Source organism: Chelonoidis abingdonii, chromosome 4 (assembly GCF_003597395.2).
Source record: "Chelonoidis abingdonii isolate Lonesome George chromosome 4, CheloAbing_2.0, whole genome shotgun sequence".
In the NCBI taxonomy this organism is placed as follows: domain Eukaryota; kingdom Metazoa; phylum Chordata; order Testudines; family Testudinidae; genus Chelonoidis; species Chelonoidis abingdonii.
This window is the reverse complement of record NC_133772.1, coordinates 2224805-2246336: the sequence shown is the minus strand read 5'-3', so window position 1 is coordinate 2246336 and position 21532 is coordinate 2224805.

The window sequence follows — 21532 nt, the reverse complement described above, 5'->3', positions numbered from 1 at the left end:
TAGCCTTAAAAGGACTATTAAAAAGTACTCTGGTATTCTCTGGTAATACTCCAGCATGCTCACTGATACAGTAATATTCAGCAGAGGTGCAAATAGTACTCTTGTATGCTATGGGAATACTCCAGTAAGAGCATTCATATTTTCACTCTTTATAGGTCTCTACAAAGTATGTTGGTATTTTAAGTAATAAGATTACCAGGAGTTTGGTACTCTTAACACAGCCATGAAAGATACTCTGGTATATTATACTACTAGTCCAGCAATCTCACTGGTAGAATAATACCAAACAGAGCCGCAAAAGGTATTCTGGTTTTCTACAGTAACATTCCAGCATTGTCGCCAGGACTGTGGTACTTCTCACAAAGGGTACTCAAGTATTTTACAGTAATGCCGAGCAAGCTCACTGGTACAATAATACTCAACAGAGCAGCAAAAGGTGCGCTAATATTTTACAGTTTTACTCCAGCAGGCTCACTGGTACTGAAATACTCTTAGATCTTTAAAATGTACTCTGGTATGCCTCAGTCCGGTATTTTAAACTGGCTCAGAAAAGGTACAGTAATCTGATATTTTAAAGTAATCCTCCAGTAAGATGACTAGCATGATAGTAATCTTAATAGGACTACGAAATATACTTCAGTATTCCTGAGTAATAGTGCAGCTATTGTAGTACCATGCACAAGTACTCTTGTAATACCCCAGTTGGATTACTGGTACCATACAAAATCTCACTAGTATTGTAGTATTCTTTACAGGCTTTCTAAAGACAATCTGGTACCCCAATTACTTTATTATAGTACTGAACAATAATACTCTGGTATTCCACATTAATACTCCAGTAAGTTCCCTAACAGCATGGTGCACTTAATAGGGCATAAAATACTCTGGTATTCTATAAGAAATAGTCTAGTTCCATCCTACTGCCATACATATGATCACGCTGGTACGCCATGACCATGCTCAGCGAAACACCTTAGTCCTCTTAATACAGCTATAAAATATACCTGAGTATTCTGCCATAATGGCCCAATCAAATTCTCGATACTGCACAAATATATGCCGGCAATACTTCCCGAAAACTCCCTCTTTAGTGTAGGACTCATAAAAGGAGAGTCACAAGCGCTGTGGTACTTATCCCGGAGACAAAAGACTCCGGTATTTTCTAACCAAACTCCAGTAAGTCCACAGGTGCTGGATTTCTCTTAAGAGGGTTATAGATAATCCGCTGGTATTTTGAAGTAATGTTCCAGTAGCATTATTATAAGTGCTGTTAGATTACAGCAATACTCCAGGGGAAGCACTGGTACTGTACAACTGTGCTCTGCTGCTTCACAGCAGTAAGTTCACTCTTACTTTAATACTCTCAACAGGGCTACAAAGTCCTTTAGCATTTTACAATTGTTCTCCAGTGAGAGTATTTTTATGCAATACCGGCACTATTATTATTATTGGGGAATACCGGAGTACCTCTGGGCAGCACTCAGAGTCTCTCCGTATTACTGCCGGAAAACACCGGAGTACCTCTGGGCAGCACTCAGAGTCTCTCCGTATTACTGCCGGAAAACACCGGAGTACCTCTGGGCAGCACTCAGAGTCTCTCCGTATTACTGCCGGAAAACACCGGAGTACCTCTGGGCAGCACTCAGAGTCTCTCCGTATTACTGCCGGAAAACACCGGAGTACCTCTGGGCAGCACTCAGAGTCTCTCCGTATTACTGCCGGAAAACACCGGAGTACCTCTGGGCAGCACTCAGAGTCTCTCCGTATTACTGCCGGAAAACACCGGAGTACCTCTGGGCAGCACTCAGAGTCTCTCCGTATTACTGCCGGAAAACACCGGAGTACCTCTGGGCAGCACTCAGAGTCTCTCCGTATTACTGCCGGAAAACACCGGAGTACCTCTGGGCAGCACTCAGAGTCTCTCCGTATTACTGCCGGAAAACACCGGAGTACCTCTGGGCAGCACTCAGAGTCTCTCCGTATTACTGCCGGAAAACACCGGAGTACCTCTGGGCAGCACTCAGAGTCTATCCGTATTACTGCCGGAAAACACCGGAGTACCTCTGGGCAGCACTCAGAGTCTATCCGTATTACTGCCGGAAAACACCGGAGTACCTCTGGGCAGCACTCAGAGTCTATCCGTATTACCGCCGGAAAACACCGGAGTACCTCTGGGCAGCACTCAGAGTCCATCCGTATTACCGCCGGAAAACACCGGAGTACCTTTGGGCAGCACTCAGAGTCTATCCGTATTATACTCTGCTACGCTGCAGTAACAATAATCCAGGATGACTCTTGCAGGTTTCTGGAAGTGTCTGTGAAAAACAGGAAACCTGTCAGGGTTGCAATCTCGCAGGAACAAAGGGTGTGAAAGCAGTTAAGTTAGAGGAGAACTGATTTTTTTCCAGACGGTTTAAAATGCCCAGTTGTTCTTATTAACAGGTATTTATCACTTGATCACAAGAGCTCTTCCAGTCACTCCTGAGAAATATCTCAATGGACATCCCTAAGACATCTAAGCAGCTATCCAGCAAACAACAGAAGAGAGATTTTTTAAGCAATTCCCCAGCTCCTGGAGAGGAGTGGGGTCTGGTGGGTTAGAGCAGGAGGGGCTGGGAGTCAGGACTCCTGGGTTCTCTCCCCAGCCCCTGGACGGGAGTGGGGTCTGGTGGGTTAGAGCAGGAGGGGCTGGGAGTCAGGACTCCTGGGTTCTCTCCCCAGCCCCTGGAGGGGAGTGGGGTCTGGTGGGTTAGAGCAGGGGGAGCTTTGAGCCAAGACAACTGGGTTCTTTCCCTGGGTGCAGGGCCGGCTCTAGCAATTTCACCGTGCCAAGCACAGTGGCACGCCGCAGGGGAGCTCTGCCGCTCGCCAGTCCCGCGGCTCCGGTGGATCTCCCGCAGGCATGCCTGTGGATGCTTCACCGGAACCGCGGGACCAGCGGACCTTCTGCAGGCACGCCTGCGGCAGGTCCACCGGAGCCACCTGCTGCCCTCCCGGCAACCGGCAGAGTGCCCCCAGCAGCATGCCGCCCCAAGCATGTGCTTGGTGCGCTGTGGCCTGGAGTTGGCCCTGCCTGGGTGTGGGAGGGGAATGGGGTCTGGTGGGTCAGGGCTGGGGGAGCTGGGAGCCAGGACTCTTGGGATCTATTCCCACTTCCTGGCTTGGTTGCATGAGACCCAGAGGAGACAAACCCAGCTAATTTTCCCTGACCCCACCTTTCAGAGATGCTGCAAACCCTGCCATTTCCTGCCAGGGATTTCAATGAACCCCACCATCCCCTAGGCCAAAACCCCATTCATGGCAGTTGGGTAGGAAAAGAGCCAGGGGATGGTGGATCTGTTGGGGAAGGCCTCACTGGAGGATCAGAAGGCAGCTGGAACTCTGCCTGGCTGGCCTTGTTTGCCCAACAGCTTCCTGGAAAGGCTGTAATTATCAGGGCGAGGCATCCAATTAGAGGGAAAAACTCCCCATCCAGGGGCCCTTCTTTTGGGGCAAGCTTCCAGCAGAAGTCCTGGCTCCCCTTCCAAAGCCAGAATAGAACCCAGGAGTCCTGGCTCCCAACCCTCCCCCCTCTAATTGTCTAGACCCCACTCTTCTCACAGAGCTGGGGATAGAACCCAGGAGTCCTGGCTCCCAACCCTCCCTGCTTTAATTGTCTAGACCTCACTCTTCTCACAGAGCCAGGGAGAGAACCCAGGAGTCCTGTCTCCCAGCCCCCCCTGCACTAACACATCAGACCCCACTCCCCTCCCAGAGCCAGGGAGAGAACCCAGGAGCCCTGGCTCCCATTCCCCCCTGATCTAACCCACTAGTTCCCATTTCCCTCCCAGGATTTCTGACGCCTAGCTCCCCCACTGCTCTAACCCACCAAAGTCCACTCCCCTATCCATCGATCCATCCCCAGTACCCCCATCTATCCCTATATACGTTTTTCCATTCAGCCTTATCCCCACTGTGGCCCCCTGACCCCCCCAATATTCACCACTGTCATGTAATTAGGATCTGTTTTGTACAAAGGCTGCCTTGTGAGGTATCATTCTAAAAGTCTTGATCTACTAGCCCAGGGGTCGGCAATCTTTCAGAAGTGCTGTGCTAAGTCTTCATTCATTCACTCTAAGTTAAGGTTTCGCGTGCCAGTCGTACATCTGAACATTTTTAGAAGGTCTCTTTCTATAAATCTATAATATATAACTTAACTATTGTTTTATGTAAGGTAAATAAGATTTTTAAAATGCTTAGGAAGCTTCATTTAAAATTAAATTAAAATGCAGAGCCCCCCCCAGACCTGTGGCCAGGAGCCGGGCAGTGTGAGTGCCACTGAAAATCAGCTCGCGGGCCGCCTTCGGCACCCGTGCCATAGGTTGCCTACCCCTGTGCTAGACAGTAATTCCTCATTGGATTATATGTGCCATTGTCGTAGGTGAAGGTATGAAGTTTGGCTATGTAGGTGTTACTGAAACATGCTGTGAGGTTGAAAACACCCACAAGCAGCCTTTTCAGTACAACAAGCTAAATGGGTTATTGAGGAAATGCGCACAGGCACAAGGATTACCCCAGGAACTGTGTACAACAGAAACTTCTCAGAGATAGTGCTGCACAGTGGGAACTGCCTGACCCAGGTCACAGCCAAAGAGCTTTCCAGTGAGTGGGAAGAACGGTACAAAAGCGGGTAAATGACATCATAGGGGGACCTCACTCTCCCTGCAACACCACACTTGGAAACGCCTGAGGAACAAAGACTGAACGGGGGGAAGTGATGTGCCGAGGCTAAAGGAATTCTAGCCTGTGTTTGAAAACCTGAGAAACCCAAAGCTGCACGGCCAAGGCAGCATGTGCCTTAAGAATCTGCCGGCCCATTTATCACTCGGGGTGAGAATTTGCTAATTCATATCCTACCTACCTAGTGTGTTAAGCTCAGTTTGCGGTTTTGTTTAGTAGGCAATCTGCTTTGATCTGTTTGCTCTCACTTATCATCACTTACAATCTATCCTTTTGTGGTTAGTAACCTTATTTGATGTTTTAATCCAAACCAGGGTATGTTTGGCTAAAGTGTCTGGGGAAGATCTCAGCTTGGTTACCACGGATGTGCATGGTCCTCTTCACACTGAGGGAGAGGCAGACCGGGTGTTAAACCATATCCTGGCCACACTCACCATCTGTCCGTCTATCTACCCCTGCATCCCTGTCCATCTACCATCCACCTTCACACACACCCCTCTATCCATCCATCCATCCATCCATCCATCCATCCATGTAATGCCCCCAAATGCCAATCATACACAGTGAAGCTTGCCATGTGTGACGAACTGGGACTGTTCTTAATGTTTGCTCTGAACACTGTGTTGGTGCCTCAGTGTCCCCTAGGCAGTTCTTACGCATCCAGGTGGTGGGATAAGGGGGTGTGATTGCTACAGAGGAAGGGGCCAGTGCCCCTAAATGCCGGGCACTCTGTCTCCTAGCCAAAACGGATGGCCTGGGCCCCTCCCCTGCAAAGGTGCCAGCTGAAGGTGTTTGTTGGAGACAAAGGCGTCAGCTGACCTCCTGGCCCGGGAAAGGAGCTGAGCAGAGAGGAGGGGCGGGAGGGGGTGGTTAGTCTGGAGCTGCCTGGGGACAAGGAGTGAAGTGCAGACCTAGGGGTCTGGCTCACTGCCCCCAGAACGGACCCGGCCGAGGGGGTCTGGTTCGCTGTATCTACAAGCTCTGCTTTAGACTCTGTTCCTGTCATTGAATCAACCTCTTTTTGGCTGGCTAAGAGTCACGTCTGACTGCAAGGGGGGGGGGTGCAGAACCCTGTGGCTTCCCCAGGACCCCGCCTGGGTGGGCTCGCTGTGGGAAGCCCACGGAGGGGCAGAGGATGCTGAATGCTCCAAGGAGAGACCCGGGAGGTGAAGACGTGTGAGCTTCTTGCCCTGAACAAGTCTGCTCCGAGGGAGAGGAGGCTCCCCAAAGTCCTGCCTGGCTTTGTGGGGAGCAGTTCCAGAGCATCGCCTGGGGACTCCGTGACACCATGCTCTGGCTCATTCCCTGGGAACGGGTCAGTGCGCATGGTAGAAAAGTAAACGCACTCCCACGGGAAGCGGAGTATTCTCCAGCTTTCAATGGCATCAAGACCAGCTGCCTTTCTGGAAGACGCTTCAGGCCACCACAAGTGACGGGGCTCCACAAAGGTGTCTCAGGATGAAATTTAATGGTTTGCGTTTTATAGGAGGTCCAGCTACAGGATGTGTTGGTCCCTTCTGGGCTTAAAATCCATGGATCGATGACTGGGAGAGGAGGATGAGGATGAAGAGAAGGTGACATCATCCCATAGATTTGAATTCCAGCATTTGCCTGCATGCACTCGAGTCACATTCACAACGGGAGGCGTTGCTGCGCTGAGTGACGGCAGGATCAGCTGGCTCTGCGCTATGAAGCGAGGTGCACGTGGGCCTTGAGAGATCCGTCACACCCCAGGTCAGCGCCAAGTCCTGGAGGGTGGCCCAGGTATCTTCTTTCTCGTTGGTGTTTGGTTGCCTCTGTGACTAATCTCCAGGGCTCAGGGCCAGGTGAGGGAGGGCAACTTCCCGGAAGGAAACCTCAAGGCAAGGGCTGGGGGGAGCTGGGAACACAGGATGTTACGCTGTAGGGAATAGGGGTGACCGTTTATAAAGTTACGGGTACCCATGTTACAAAGATATGTCATGTAAGGTATCTGTGGAACAGTTATAATTAAGTCACAGAAGTCATGGATTCTGTGACTTTCTGTGACCTCCGTGACTTCTGCAGCAGCTGGTGTGCTTGGCCTGGGAGCCGCTCAAGCATGGCCAGGTGCACTGGCTGCTGCTGGGGCAGTCTTGGCCCCCCCACTCCCAGGAAGCAGGAATTCGGGTGTGTGGGGGGCCCCAGGGCTGGGATTGGGATGTGGGTGGTACTTATCTGATGGGGGAGCTCCCCCGGAAGCCAATGGGAGCTGCAGAACTGGGGCTGGGGCATCGCGGAGGCAGCACATGGGGCTTGCAGCTGGAGGTCGCTGCTTCCCAGGAGCCAGGTAGAACCTGCCCCAATCCAGATAACCCCCGCAGGCATCCGCTGCACCTGAGCACCTGCGGCACCCCCCGGGCCATGCCCCTCCGAGTACCCGTGACACCCCCCAGGCCGTGCCCCTCTGAGTACCCCCCAGCATCCCCCTGGGCCATCCCCCCTTGAATATCCATGGCACCCTCCAGGCTGTCCCTCCAGCATCTTTGGTGCCCCCAGGGCTGCCCCCCAAGCCTCTCCCCACAAGTTTTAGTCAGGGGTATATAGTAAAAGTCATGGGTCATGAGCTGTGCATTTTTGCTTACTGCCTGTCACCTATCTGTGACTTTTACTAAAAATACCCATGACTAAAATGTAGCCTTAGCTATACCTGGCTAAATGGGATGATCGTGTTTATATGTATGTATCACATATGCATTATGCGCAGTATATTTGTATATCAAACCTGTACTGTGTGGCTGGGTGACACGCATAGACCGATTGGCATCTGCACTGTCTTGCCTGCGTGACGGTCCATCAAGCGCAATCAGCTGTACAATGAACCCACTGAGAGAAGTCAGGGGTGACGCCTGTGAGTCAGGTCGACATGCAGGGACAAGCCTGTGGACAGGAGACTCCAAGAGCTTTTCCGTGCCCATGTGCTGGGAGCTTGTGTTTGGGACAGAGGATGAACAGGCCACATGGCGAAAGATATAGAAGGCAGCTGCATCTTCTCTGTTTTGTCTTCAGTCCTGCTTCTCACCTCTGCAGCAACCTCTCTGAAAACCGAAGCTTTGAGCCGAGGACTGATAGACCCATCCAAGCTGCGGTTGCGTTCCAGAGGGACTTTCAAGCCTGCTAAGAACTGATATATGCAGCTGAGTGCTTTGACTATTTAATATCTCTCCTCCTGTTCTTGTCTTTTTGTTTATAATAAAACCTTTTGTTTTAGATGCTAAAGGATTGGCTGGCTGTGTGGTGTTTGGGGTAAGATCCAGACTAGTACGGATCTGGTAACGTAGCTGGTCCTTTGCGGTCAGAAGAACATTTTGTAAAGCGAATAGAATTTTAAGTAATTTCTCACTGTACTGGACCGAGGTGCTGATCGAGAGCCAGAGAAGCAACGCAAGGAAGGGGGCTGTGGGATTGCTTTTTTCTAGGTTCTTGGTAACCAGCGTGGGGGATCAGGAGCCCAGTTGGCGACTGGTTGGTGAGTCTAACTTCAATGTTAACCACCAGTTTGGGGAAAACCTGCTCTCCTTTTTGCAGCCTGCCATGGCCTTGGTGTTTGCAGTGCGGGTTACCCCAGGCAACTCGGGTCACTCAGGACGTAGGGCATTGCAGCCTTTAGACTGATTTAGAATGCAAATTGCACAAGTCACTAGTAACAGGCTCTTTCCTCGGGTGGCTTTGTGACATTCTGTAACGAGTGGGACTGGAGGGTTACAGATCCAAAGGCAGGAAGCCTTCATTTCAAATCCGAATGGCAACAGTGGCCTGTACCCATATGGTAGCAGAGAGAGAGCCTGGAGCACGGTGGCCTAAACCAGAGGCTGTAAACGCAAGTCAGGCCATGTATTAAAGCATCTGCTCACAAGTTTACTGTCCGGTACCTGAACTTGGCAAAGTTGTTGCGAGTGAACAGGGCTGTCCTTACCCATACGCAGAGTGCGCAGCTGCATAGGGCACCAGGGGATTTGGGGCACCACATTGCCTGGTGCCCTGCGCAGCTGCACTGCTTCAGCCCCGGCTCCGCCTCTTCCGTAGGGCCCCTGCCCCTGCTCCGCTGCCACCCTGTCGCTTCCCTGCCCATTCCCGCCCCCACCCCCCTGAGCTCTGCAGCAGAGCTGGGCCTGCACTCGCTGGTGGCGGGAGTGCAGCCACCTGGCCCCAGCTGTGCCACTGGTGAGTGCTGGGGGGTGGCTCTCCCTGCCCCACAAGCCAGCCCCGCCCCTCCCGTGGAGGCCTGGGGCCAGCCCCCTGCTCCCCGCCACAGAGGCCTGGGGCTCCACCCCCCTCGGCAGGGGGGCTGCGTAGGGCCCCAGAGTAGCTAGGGAGGGCCCTGCTAGTGTTCTAAGTATTAGGTATTCACCTAAACATTTGTTTCTGTTACACCCCAATCTAGCAGAAGTCCAGCTGGTTTGACGGGTTTGTTCAAGATATCAGGAACAAGGGGAGGTCACAAACAAATCTCATGCCACACGTAAGGTGGTACGTAAGTTGGGTATCCTAGTTATCTGCTCCGTCTATAAATGTCACCGTAACCCACTGCCCTGCCTCGGGGGCAGCGAGGAGTCCTGCTGCATCCGTTGTAACGACCATAGATGTGCAGACATTGATCCAGGGAGCTAAAACCGTGCTTCGCCGGCAATAAATCTGCCCAAGCACCTTCGCCACCCAACCAGGTCAGTGGCCTTTCTGGGTAGTGCTATCGAGGCCTGCTGGGTTAGCTATCTGCACCGAGCTGGGATAGCCCATGGAAAAAACCACACATGCGAGTCAACTGACACCTCCTACAAGAAAGAGATCCACATCAGAGAGCAGTTTCCAAGGCTCATGAGGATGGGTGAGAACAAAGAGAGAAGAAAGCAGCCAGTGGTGGGCGGCGGCAGCAGGATGTGACAAGTCAGTTTATGCCATCCTCTCAGCTGGCTGTACCCAACTAGGAGCTGGGCGGAGACCTCTTGTAGACACTTTTTCCTTACATCCATACATGTCCAGAGAGGGCAAAGAAAGCACCTCAAAGCAAACAGCGAGAAGTCCAACATCCTCATAAACTTATGGGAGACCCAAGCCCTCGACCGTTCAGTGGAAAAGGACCTTGTGGCAAAGATCCCACTGTTTTGAGACCCAATGAAGACCACAGGAAACGGAGAAATGAGAGAGGAGGTAAGAACGCACCACAGCTTGATTCAACAACCCAGACTGGCCCCTTCTACTGAGAAACATCTGCCCCATCTGTCATAAGATCCGTGGATCCCAGGCTGGCCTATTAGAGGAATCCACCAGCGATAACTGGCTATCATTTCTTGGAAGACAAACCCTCAAACGCTGAGAGACTGCCAACTGTTACATGTGCGGGACCATATTTCATTAGGTCTCAGGCCCTTGCCGGCATGTGGCATTCCAGACATGAACTGGATGCAATGGAGCAGAAGAGATAAAATCCTCCACCTGCTAGCTCTATTTCACCAACAATCCACAGAAAGGAACGATTATGCCCACAGCATGATGAATCCAGTGATATTGCCAATTATTTCATCACCTTTGAGCGACTGTGCACTCTCCACACAACTTCTGAAGATCAAAAAGTGACCACTTTGGTTGCAAATTTGACTGGTAGAGCTCTGGACATATTCAATAAGATGCCTATTGATGCTGCTGCAAACTATGGTAAATTTAAGGATGTGGATTTAAAACAGTTCCAGATTACACCTGAAACCTACAGGGTAAAATTCAGGAGTCTTAAGAGGAGATCTGGATTGAGAAATGTGGCTTATGTAAATGAAATGAGAGATTTGTTAGATAAGTGGGTGACGGGAAAAGGCATTACAAACTTGGAAGAAATGTGTGATTTGGTTACTCAGGAACAATTCCTGAATATGTGCAGTGATGATGTAAGACAGTATTTGTGGGACAAAAAGGTGGATGCAGTGGGTGGATTAGCTGGGTTTGCAGACTCTTTAGAGCAACCACACGCGGCAATTAAACGTAAATCACTGGCAGAGGGGTATAGGGTTGGGGGAAAGTAGAAAATTGGTCAGGAAATTGGGTCCAGAAGGCCAGGAACATGAGGCTTTGATGCCACAATTGAGATCAGGGCCACCCCTCCATCGTGCTGGGCACTGCACAGATCCCCCCACCCCCGGGTCGAGATAGGGTTCCCCGTTGTACCAGGTGCTGCACAGAGCCAGGGTGGGTCTGGTCCCCCTACTGTGGTGGACACTGCCCAGACCCGCACTGATATCAGATCCCCATTGACGTCTTTCCCCAGCTCTGGGAGGGGAGTGGTGTCTAGTGGTTAGAGCAGGGGGGGCTGGGAGTCAGGACTCCTGGGTTCTATCGCTGGCTCGGGGAGTGGTGTCTAGGGGTTAGAGCAGGGGGGGCTGGGAGTGAGGACTCCTGGGTTCTATCGCTGGCTCGGGGAGTGGTGTCTAGTGATTAGAGCAGGGGGGGCTGGGAGTGAGGACTCCTGGGTTCTATCGCTGGCTCGGGGAGTGAGGTCTAGTGGTTAGAGCAGGGGGGCTGGGAGTGAGGACTCCTGGGGTCTATCGCTGACTCGGGGAGTGGTGTCTAGGGATTAGAGCAGGGGGGCTGGGAGTGAGGACTCCTGAGTTCTATCGCTGGCTCGGGGAGTGGGGTCTAGGGGTTAGAGGAGGGGCAGGGCTGGGAGTGAGCACTCTTGGGTTCTATTGCTGGCTTGGGGAGTGGGGTCTAGTGGTTAGAGCAGGGGGGCTGGGAGTCGGGACTCCTGGATTCCATCCCTTGCTGTGACCTCGGGCAAATCAATATCTCCTTTTCCTTCCTGCTAATGAGCTCATTCTACCTCCCTCGGGGTGGTGCGAGGCCAAATTGTTAACCTCTGCCAAGTGTTGGAAGCCAGCAGGTGGGCAGTGGGTGTAATTAACACACATTATCCACCCTGCCTCGGCAGGGTCAGGAGAGGAGCCTGTGCATTAGTGGGCGAGACAAGGGCGTGCCACAGGGGAAGATGTTTATCAGCTTGTTTTGCTCCGTGAAGCACTCACCTTGTCTCCGTCACGCTGGAATGGGCCGGCTGCTCGGTCCTTGATCCAAAGCCCTGCTTGCAGCCAAAGGCTATGCCAAGCACCAGGGGAAGGAGAAATCAGCTCTGCTTACAGAGTTGCAGGGCTGGAAGGGACCTTGGCAGGTCTAGTCAAGTGCCCTGCGATGAGGCAGGACCAAGTAACCCTCAACCATCCCTGACAGGGGTTTGTCCCACCTGTTCTTAAAACCCTCCAGTGACAAGGATTCCTCAACTTCCCTTGGAAGCTTGGCCCAGTGATACACTACCCTTAGATTTTTCCCCCTAATCTCTAACCCAAATCTTCCTTTCTACAAACTAAGTGGATTCCTTCTTGTGCCACCCTCAATGGATGTGGAGAACAATTGATCCCCATCCCCTTTCTAACAGCCCTGAACATCTCCCATGACTGCTGTCAGCTTCCTCCTCAGCCTTCTCCACTCTAGACTAAATGTGCCCATTCTCTCAACCTCTCCTCATAGTTCGTGTGTTTCACAACTCCGGCTTGGCAGAGCCAGGAGTCAGATAACCAAGAGACAGATCCACCACTACAACTGGCAGGAGAGTTGACCTTGTCTCACAGCTGCTTCTTGGAAGGCTCCCTGGGCTTAAAGAAGGGGCCTGGACCAATCAGGGGCCATGAGAAAAGCTGTCAGTCTGGCCTGGAGGTGGAACTTCCTGTGGTATTTATCTCCACAGGGTTTATTTAGGTGCTAATGCAGGCAGACTTTTTACAGCTGATGCATAGTGGTGTGGTGGTGGCATTGGATAGACCCTACCTTGTAGGCACAGGTTCAGGGCCTGTTGTTGTGGTGTTTTCTAAACCTTTGCTCATTTTTGTGGCTCTCTTCTGGACTATCTCCAATTTGGCCACATCTCTCCTAAGGAAATGAACACATTTCTCCAGCTGAGGCCTCCTCAGCGAAACAATCACCTCCCGTGTCTTACAGACAACGCTCTTGTTTGCACAACAGTGATGCTGAGAGAGCTCCCAGCACGATGCTCCCAGAGCATGAATTCGACCTAGCTGGCTCCCGGCAAATGCAATTAGTAACGGGGAGTCATCGCTGAGCAGGAGTGTGCTGGATGGCCACCACCACGGATTGGACTGGGGATATCCAGGACTAAGAGCGTGTGATGCTGCAACTTGAGTGACAGGGTCAAGGCTCCATAGCCAGGTGCTTTAACAATGCATGTCCTCTGCGGGCTGGAGACAGGATGGGGACCTATAACACACACTTACCGGGGGGATGTAGCTGTGTTTACAGGGTGGGGTGTCCCACAAGGATCAGATCTTGGTCCTGTGTTTTTCTCAGTGACCTGGAAGAAGGTGTAGAGCCATCACTGATTATGTCTGCAGGTGACACACAAATCAAGCGGAGTGAGAAATAATGAAGAGGACAGGTCACTGGCTTGGAGCGAGCTGGATTGCTTGGTAATCTGGGCGCAAACAAACAACATGCATTTAAACAGGGTAAAAATGTCCATCTAGGAATAAAGAACGCAGGCTATACTTACAGCATGGGGCGGCTCTCTCCTGAGAAGCAGTGACTTTGGAAAAGATTTAGGGGTCATGGTGGATAATTAGCAGAACATGAGTGCCCAGTGTGACGCTGTAGCCAAAAGAGCTAATGCGATCCTGGGATGCATCAACAGGGGAATCTCAAATAGGGGTAGAGAGATTATTTGACCTGTGTATTTACGACTGTATTCACAACCGCTGCTGGAATGTTGTGTCCAGTTCTGGTGCCCAAAATTCAAGAAGGAGGTGGATCAATTGGAGAAGGGTCAGAGAAGAGACACAAGAATGATTAAAGGATTGGAAACCTGAGTGAGATCTGACTTCAATGGAACAGTGGCCAACTGACACCAGCTGGGGACCCAACCCCATTGGCCCCAATGAAGCTATGGACAATTGACACCAGCTGTGGATCTGACACCACTGACTCTTCTTGAGCTCAGCTTCTCATGGTACTCCTGGGAGCAGAGGGCTAGTTTAATATAATATGGAGATATACCTATCTCACAGAGCTGGAAGGTCATGGAGTCCAGCCCCCTACCTTCACTAGCAGCACCAAGTACTGACTTTGCCCCAGAACCCTAAGCAGCCCCCTCAAGGGCTGAACTCACAACCCTGGATTTAGCAGGCCAATGCTCAAACCACTGAGCTATCCCTCCCTTAGCACAATGGGGGCAATACGTTCTGACTTGACAAGAGGCTCCAAGCAAGGTGGGCACACAAAGTTCAGGCCTGGCCAGGGCCTGAACCTCTTCTAGCTCTGCCTCCCCATTCCTCAGTTACACTTCCTTGCAATGAATCTGTTCGAGCTTCCTGTTGGGATGAGCTGCTGGTGTTTCTAATTTAGTGCCAATGAAACTGAAGCTACAATGCAAGTAGGCGGATTCAATGAAATGTAACATTCATTTAAAATTAGGCTTTGGAGCAGGCCTGAGGCCTAGTATTCAGCTGAGTCCTAGTAGCAGTAGCAGCATGAGTAAGTAACCTTGGGTCAGAAGATTTAGCTACAGATACAGTGTGGTAGACTATTAGCTTTATTCAGCCAGACCTTCCTAACCCCACTTTATGGAGACCCAGGTCTCTGCACAAATGTTTATGACAGTAGTTGGGACTCCTCATAATAGACAGCAGGAATGGCCAATAGGGGCAGGAGACCAACACTTAATCAACTAGGCTCTTGGAAATAGATCGGTGGAAGGAACAAGCGGATAAAAAGAGAATTAAACCCGACCTGCAGTGGGACCTCGGGATGGCAGGGCAAGTGGCAGCAACCTTAATGTTTGTCTTGCCTTCAGGGGAATCGGCAGATCTGGGAGGAGGATTCTCTTATCTTGGGTGTTTTTGTTCTCTGATGTAGCTTATGTTGACGGTGGTACTAATAGAACTCAAAAAGAACGAGGAATAGTTGTGGCACCTTTGAGACTAACAAATTTATTTGTTACTCTCTAAGGTGCCACAAGTACTTGTTCTTTTTGCTGACATAGACTAAGGAAGGATAAGAGGGAAGGTGCTTTCACGGGTTGGTAACTGGTTAAAAGATAGGAAACAAAGGGTAGGTATAAACGGTCAGTTCAGAATGGGGAGAGGTAAATAGTGGTGTCCACCAGGAGTCTGTACTGGGCCCAGTTCTATTCAACATATTCATAAAAGATCTGGAAAAGGGGTAAACAGTGAGGTGGCAAAGTCTGCAGATGATACAAAACTATTCAAGATAGTTAAACCCAGAGCTGATTGCAAAGAGCTACAAAGGGATCTCACAACACTGGGTGACTGGGCAACAAAATAGCAGATGAAATTCAATGTTGATAAATGCAAAGTGATGCACATTGGAAAACATAATCTCAACTATACATATAAAATGATGGGGTCTAAATTAGCCATTACCACTCAGGAAAAAGATCTCAGAATCACTGTGGCTAGTTCTCTGAAAACATCCACTCAATGTGCAGCGGCAGTCAAAAAAGTGAACAGAATGCTGGGAATCGTTCAGAAAGGGATAGATAATAAGACAGAAAATGTCCTATTGCCTCTATATAAATCCCTGGTACGCCCACATCCTGAACACTGCATGCAGATGTGGTCGCCCCATTTCAAAAAAGATATTTTGGAGTCAGAGAAGGTACAGAGAAGGGCAACAAAAATGATTAAGGTTTGGAACGGCTTCCGTATGAGGAGAGATTAATGAGCCTGGGATTTTTTGGCTTGGAAAAGTGGCGACTAAGGGGGAATATGGTAGAAGACTATAAAATCATGACTGGTGTGGAGAAAGTAAATAAGGAAGTGTTATTTATTCCTTCTCAAAACACGTGGGCTAGGGGTCACCTGATGAAATTAATTGGCAGCAGGTTTAAAACAAACTAAAGGAAATAGTTCTTCACCCAACACACAGTCAACTGGTGGAGCCCTTTGCCAGAGGATGTTGTGAAGGCCAAGACTATAACGGGTTTCAAAAAAGAACTAGATAAGTTCATGGAGGATAGGTCCATCAAGGGCTATTAGCCAGGATCATGTCCCTATCCTCCGTTTGCCAGAAGCTGGGAATGTGCGACAGGGGATGGATCACTTGATGATTCTCTGTTCTGTTCATTCCCTCTGGGGCACCTGACATTGGCCACTTTTGGAAGACAGGATACTGGGCTAGATGGACCTTTGGCCTGACCCAATATGGCTGTTCTATATTCTTATGTAGCTGGAAGGACCATGTCTCCTGGGGCCCTGGCTGGAAGGACGGCCTCCTGGACCTGTGATGGGCTGTGCAAACCCCACACTGGGAACAGAGGGTTAAGGAGCACCTCTGTGCATTCACATGTGATAAGAGAGCTTGATCTTCTGGTTGGCAGAGCCTGGTAGCTTGATCGATGGCACACCCAACACCTGGCCAACTGATACGCCTACTCCGGGAGGAGATACCAGTAAAACATAATACAGCCTACCTCCAGTCTGACTGGTGTCTCTGGCCCAGGATACCTAGAAGGATGAGTGTTAAGGGAGGGAACAGCTGGCAAGGAAATTGTTCCTGGCTCTGTCATTGGATTGGGAGGACAGTGAAACCTAGAAATGTTGCAGGGAAATAAGGAACAATGGGAAGCGTGGGCAGATCACTCTTTGCCATGTGTAGCCTGCCTGGGATAATCGTGTTGGGCGGCAGCGTTGTGTGCTCAAGTCTTGGCATGATTGGCAAAGCAGGTTGAGGTGGTATTATAGCTATTTGAAAGAGGGGGAAACTGAGGTGGGGGGAGCCTTCACAGATCTGGGAATACCTGTCAAGAGTCTCAGCTCCTCTGCTCTAACCCACTTCTCTCCCAGAGCCAAAAATCCCCACGGCTTGCCGCCCCAAGCACACACTTGGCGTGCTGGGGCCTGGAGCCGCCCCTGATTGCATGGGGGGGTTGCGGTACTGCTACCCTTACTTCTGCCCTCAGAGTTGGGCAGCTAGAAAGCGGTGGCTGCTGGCCGGAATCCCAGCTCTAAAGACAGACCCGCCGCCAGCAGAAGTGCAGACATAAGGATGGCCTGGTATGGTATTGCCTCCTTTATGTCTTCTCCAGATGAACTATGTTCCAGCAGCTCTTAGGCTTACCAAAGGGATTGACCATTTCCACTGAGACCAAGAATGTCTAGAGTGATGAGAACGGATGAGACAATTTGGGAAGGGATATTGAAACACCTGTTTCGGGGCTATTGTCCGCCTAGAGAGCAAGCTGAGATGGTCATCTTGAGAGGGCAGATTCTCCCACATCTGTTTATTGAGAGGGTCTCTCCTCCCGAGGAACATCTGGATCTGAAACATCTTGTACTGCTCACTGCTGGAGATTGACTGAGATGGCCCATGATCTGACCCAACCTGGCAATTCCTGTGCTCCTAAAATATCTGCATGGTCATTTGGGACAGGCCCAAGTCATTTCTGCAAGACAGCATCCCCTTGGGAGTGATATCAGCTGCACTGAGCGTGTGTGGAAGACCTACCTACGATAGAGCTGGTCTGGAAAGTTTCACTGCAACTTTTTTTTTGGTTGGAAAATGCCGATTTGGCAAAACTTTTCAGATCAACATCTGGACTTGGATGGAATTTTTGTCAGGAAAGTTTCTCAGGTCCAGGATGGACTTTCTAGAGCAGTGGTTTTCAACCTGTGGTCTGCAGACTGTCTAAGGCTTGCAAAGGAGGCCCCTCCATTCAACATTGTTTAGGGGTCTGCAAATGAAAGAAGATTGAAACCACTGTCCTAGGCCAAGAGCAAGGCCCCAGAAGCACCAGTAGTGGTGTGAGCAGAGCACTCCTTTGGGGGGTGGGGCAGAAGACCCTGCAGCATGTCCCTTCACTATATTAGGCACCGCGAGAACTGGAGGCTGGGTCTGAGTTTCATGATGACAGGGACTGAAAAAAGTAACCTCTTCATCTTTTCAAAATGGAATTCTTGTTTTCCAAGGACCTGTACGGCAAAGCACCTTGCATATTATCCCAGCGCGAATGAGCTTGTACAGAAGACATCACCTGCAGCCAAGACCCATGTCTCCTGGGGCTCTGGCTGGAAGGACCATGTCTCCTGGAGCCCTGGCTGGAAGACCATGTGTCCTGGAATCCTGGCTGAATGGACCATGTCTCCTGGGGACCTTGCTGGAGGACCATGTCTCCTAGAGCCCTGGATGGAAGGACCATATCTCTTGGGGTCCTGGCTGGAAGGACTGTCTCCTGGACCTGTGATGGGCTGTACAAACTTCACACTGGGAAACAGATGGTTAAGGAGCATCTCTGGGCCCGGAGGCCTCGCTCAGTCACACCTGCCTGGCAGGCCCTCAGTGGAGGTGCAGCGAAGCTCAGTCGGGGAGGCCTGTGAACGGGAGCTGATCTCCACTGGTAAGTCCTGCAGGAGCACAGCTGGAGCCCCATGCCACCCGGAGCAGACCACGGAGAGCCTGTGAGTGAGGGGGAAGAACCGCTGGAGAGGCAAGATCGGGTGGCGCTGGGCAGTAGGCAGTGACCCACGGAGCATGCTAGCTGATACCCTTGCCCAAGTGATGCACGAGTTCCCCTACTGCGAGCCGCACAGACTTGAGGCACTAGGGAGACAGGAAAATAGTGTTCTGATCACAAGGGGACACACACACCCCTGCCCCATCTGCTAGGTCCCTGCCTAGAAGCGGCTGCTGGGTTAGAGCAGGGGGAGGGGCTGGGAACCAGGAATCCTGGGTTCTCTCCCCAGCTCTGGGAGGGGAGTGGGGGCTAGGAGCCAGGACTCCTGGGTTCTATTTCCAGTTCTGGGAGGGGAGTGGGGTCTAGTGATTAGAGTGGGGGGAACTGGGAGCCAGGACTCCTGGGTTCCCTCCCCAGCTCTGGGAGGTGAGTGGGGGCTGGTAGGTTAGGGCTGAGAGTCAGGACTCCTGGGTTCTGTCTGCATCTCTAGGGGAGTGGGGTGCTGAGAGCTAGGACTCTGAGATCTCTTCCCTCCTATGGGAGGGGTCTGAGGGCTAGTAGATTACATCACTAGTGTTAATTTTGGCCACTGAGTTCAGCACAAAACGCTGCCAAGCTAATCCCTGCCAGGCTGGGATGACTGAGCTTGCCAAACAGGAGGGAGGGGGTGCAGCAGCCAGGCTGAGTGGTTACAACAGCCCTTCCCAGGGTGGCTCCCAGAAATCATAGGCCTGTCGCCATGCCAAGCTGGCCAGCAAGGCTGCCATTACTGGGGAGTGCCTGCCTGTCTCTGCCAAGAGGCCTTGACTTCTTGACCTTTCACTGTGTGAGGCAAAGGAAACCATGGTCTGGAGCAGTGCGGGTAGCTGGGATCCAGGACTCCTGGGTTCTATCTTTAGGGCTGGGAGGGTCGTGGGGTCTAGTGTCTAGAATGCTCTATGCATCATGCTGCCACTTACAGGTATGCAAATCAGCTCTCAAAACACTCCTCTGCCCAGAAATCTCCCTGGCCCGTATATCAAGAGGAAACCGTAAAGATGAGGCCTTCCTCAAATGACGCATATTCCCCCAAACAATGGCAGCCGTGTGCTGCTCCCTTCCTCTCGCCGACCATAGGATTTATTCCCACCCCGGCTATGCAAGATCCCAGCTGATTTCCCCATCGCTGCTTCACACCTACTTCCTGCTTTGGGTTCTGGGAAGGATTTGAGCAGCGGATCTCAGAGGTGGGCCCACTGCTTTGATTTCTGGGGCATGGCTATTCTTGCAGCCCCTGCTTTCTGGGCAAGAGATAAGTGCCTGATCTTTAGCTGCTGGACACCGAAATCGGTGTGTGTGTGTGTGTGTCACCAAGATCATATTCCTACCCCTATTAAATGTGGTGTCATAAAACAGCTCCCGGGAAGCGGTGTTAACCACTTCCCCATGCTGGTGCAAGCACAGAACAGAAGGACAGCCCCTGGCCTGAAGAACGTTTAACCTGAGCACGGCGTCTGCTCACTTTCTTCCCCCTTCAGCTTGACGACTGGCATCTCGGGCTCTTTTGAGACCAAGCGGCCACCAGTTTGGACAACATGGCTCAGAGATTTCACTCAGAAGCCTGTCCATTGAGCCAATACAACATTGCTTCTCAATACTGGCCTCTAGGGCCGGCTGGGGCAATGGGACAACCCGCCCCACAGGGAAGCATTGGTGTGATGAATTTGCTAGGGCTGCCAGAACGCTGGTCAGAGGATCAAATCACAGGGAGAAAGCTGAATCCTCGCTAGTTAAGGCCAGAAGAGGCTGTTCAATCACCTAGTCCGGCTGCCCATATTTCACGGGCTTGAAAATTTCTCCTGCGTCCTCCTCTATTGAATCCTGTAACTTGCATTGGGCTAATGCATTTTCCAAATAGGTGCCCAGGCTGGCTAGGAAGCCGTCAAGGGATGAGCCGTCAGCTGCTGTACATCAGGGTCTGTTCTAATGGTTAGTTGCCCGTGTGCCTGCCAGCTGCCAGCTGGCAAAGGGCATGGAGTGTAGAGGATTTTACAGGGGTTCCCAAGGTAAAATGTCTGAATATTAGCTCCGTAGAGGTGGGGAGCATGTGATGTCTCTGCCGAGAGCACGCTGGCCGTCACAATCCTTGCAAGCTGGGTGCATGGAGAATATCGAAGGAGTTGTGTATCGACACTGCAAATTCTGTTCTTCAAGCCAGAAAGTTAAGGCAGGAGGTGCCCAGGCCTCGGACGGGCTTCTCTTGGATAGTGGGGTAATGCTATCTGCCTGCTTGTTTGTGTGAAGAGTATTGTCCATCTCACCCTGTCACAGGAGCGCCTCCTCCTGGCCAGGCGTGGTGTGGCAGCTTCCTTCGCACACGGCACCCTCTGTTGGCGGCCACTCCGCTGCGGTGATGTGCTCTGTTCCTATGTGTCACAGCGCCTCCTATTCCTGACTCAGCCCTCTGGCCGGCTCACTACATCGTCCCCCCCGCCTCTGCGGTATCAAATCTCCCCAGATCAGCTGTCCCCGTGGGGCCTCTGACGGTCCTGTACCCATGACTGGCAGAGAAATCCTGTACGCCGGGTTGCAGCCCAGGACCCTTTAACCGCCAGCCAAGGTCTGCACAATCCCCTTCCTGGCTGCTGTTTCTCTGGGCGTCAGCTCATGCCTCCTTTCCCCACATCTCCCCTGGGGTTTTCTCCTCTCTTCTATCAGAGTCAGAGAGTGATGGAAGCCTCTCCCCCGCTGCTGCAAACTTCCTCTCTTTCTAACCCAGGCTATGAACTGCCAGACCCAGAGGTGCCGGGGCTCTGAACTGCCCGGCCTGGAGGTGCCTGGGCTCTAACTGCCAGGCCCGGAGGTGCTGGGGCTCTGAACGGCTGAGCCCAGAGGTGCCGGGCTCTGAATTGCCAGGCCCAGAGGTACTGGGGCTCTGAACAGCCAAGCCCAGAGGTGCCGGGGCTCTGAACTGCCAGGCCCGGAGGTACTGGGGCTCTGAACGGCCAAGCCCAGAGGTGCCGGGGCTCTGAACTGCCAGGCCCAGAGGAGCCGGGGCTCAGCCCTGGCACAAATTAAGCAGTGAGTGCTGGGTTTTGGAATAAGGACAATGAGTTGTTCTGGGGCAAAGGGACTGGCAGGATAATTTGCCTAGGAAGCAAGTTGACCCTGTGTTTGCCTGGTGGCCAGAAGATCACAGCCAAACCTGGCTGTAAATCGCCGTAAGGGCAATCGCTGAGCAATCTTTAGCTAGACAGGAGAGTATCTTTTCGGCTAAGTCGAGGCTCTACACTGTGAGTTTGGGTATCATTTTCCACGCAGGCACCTGGTGGTTTCCAAGGCTTCTCCGTGCTGTCACTC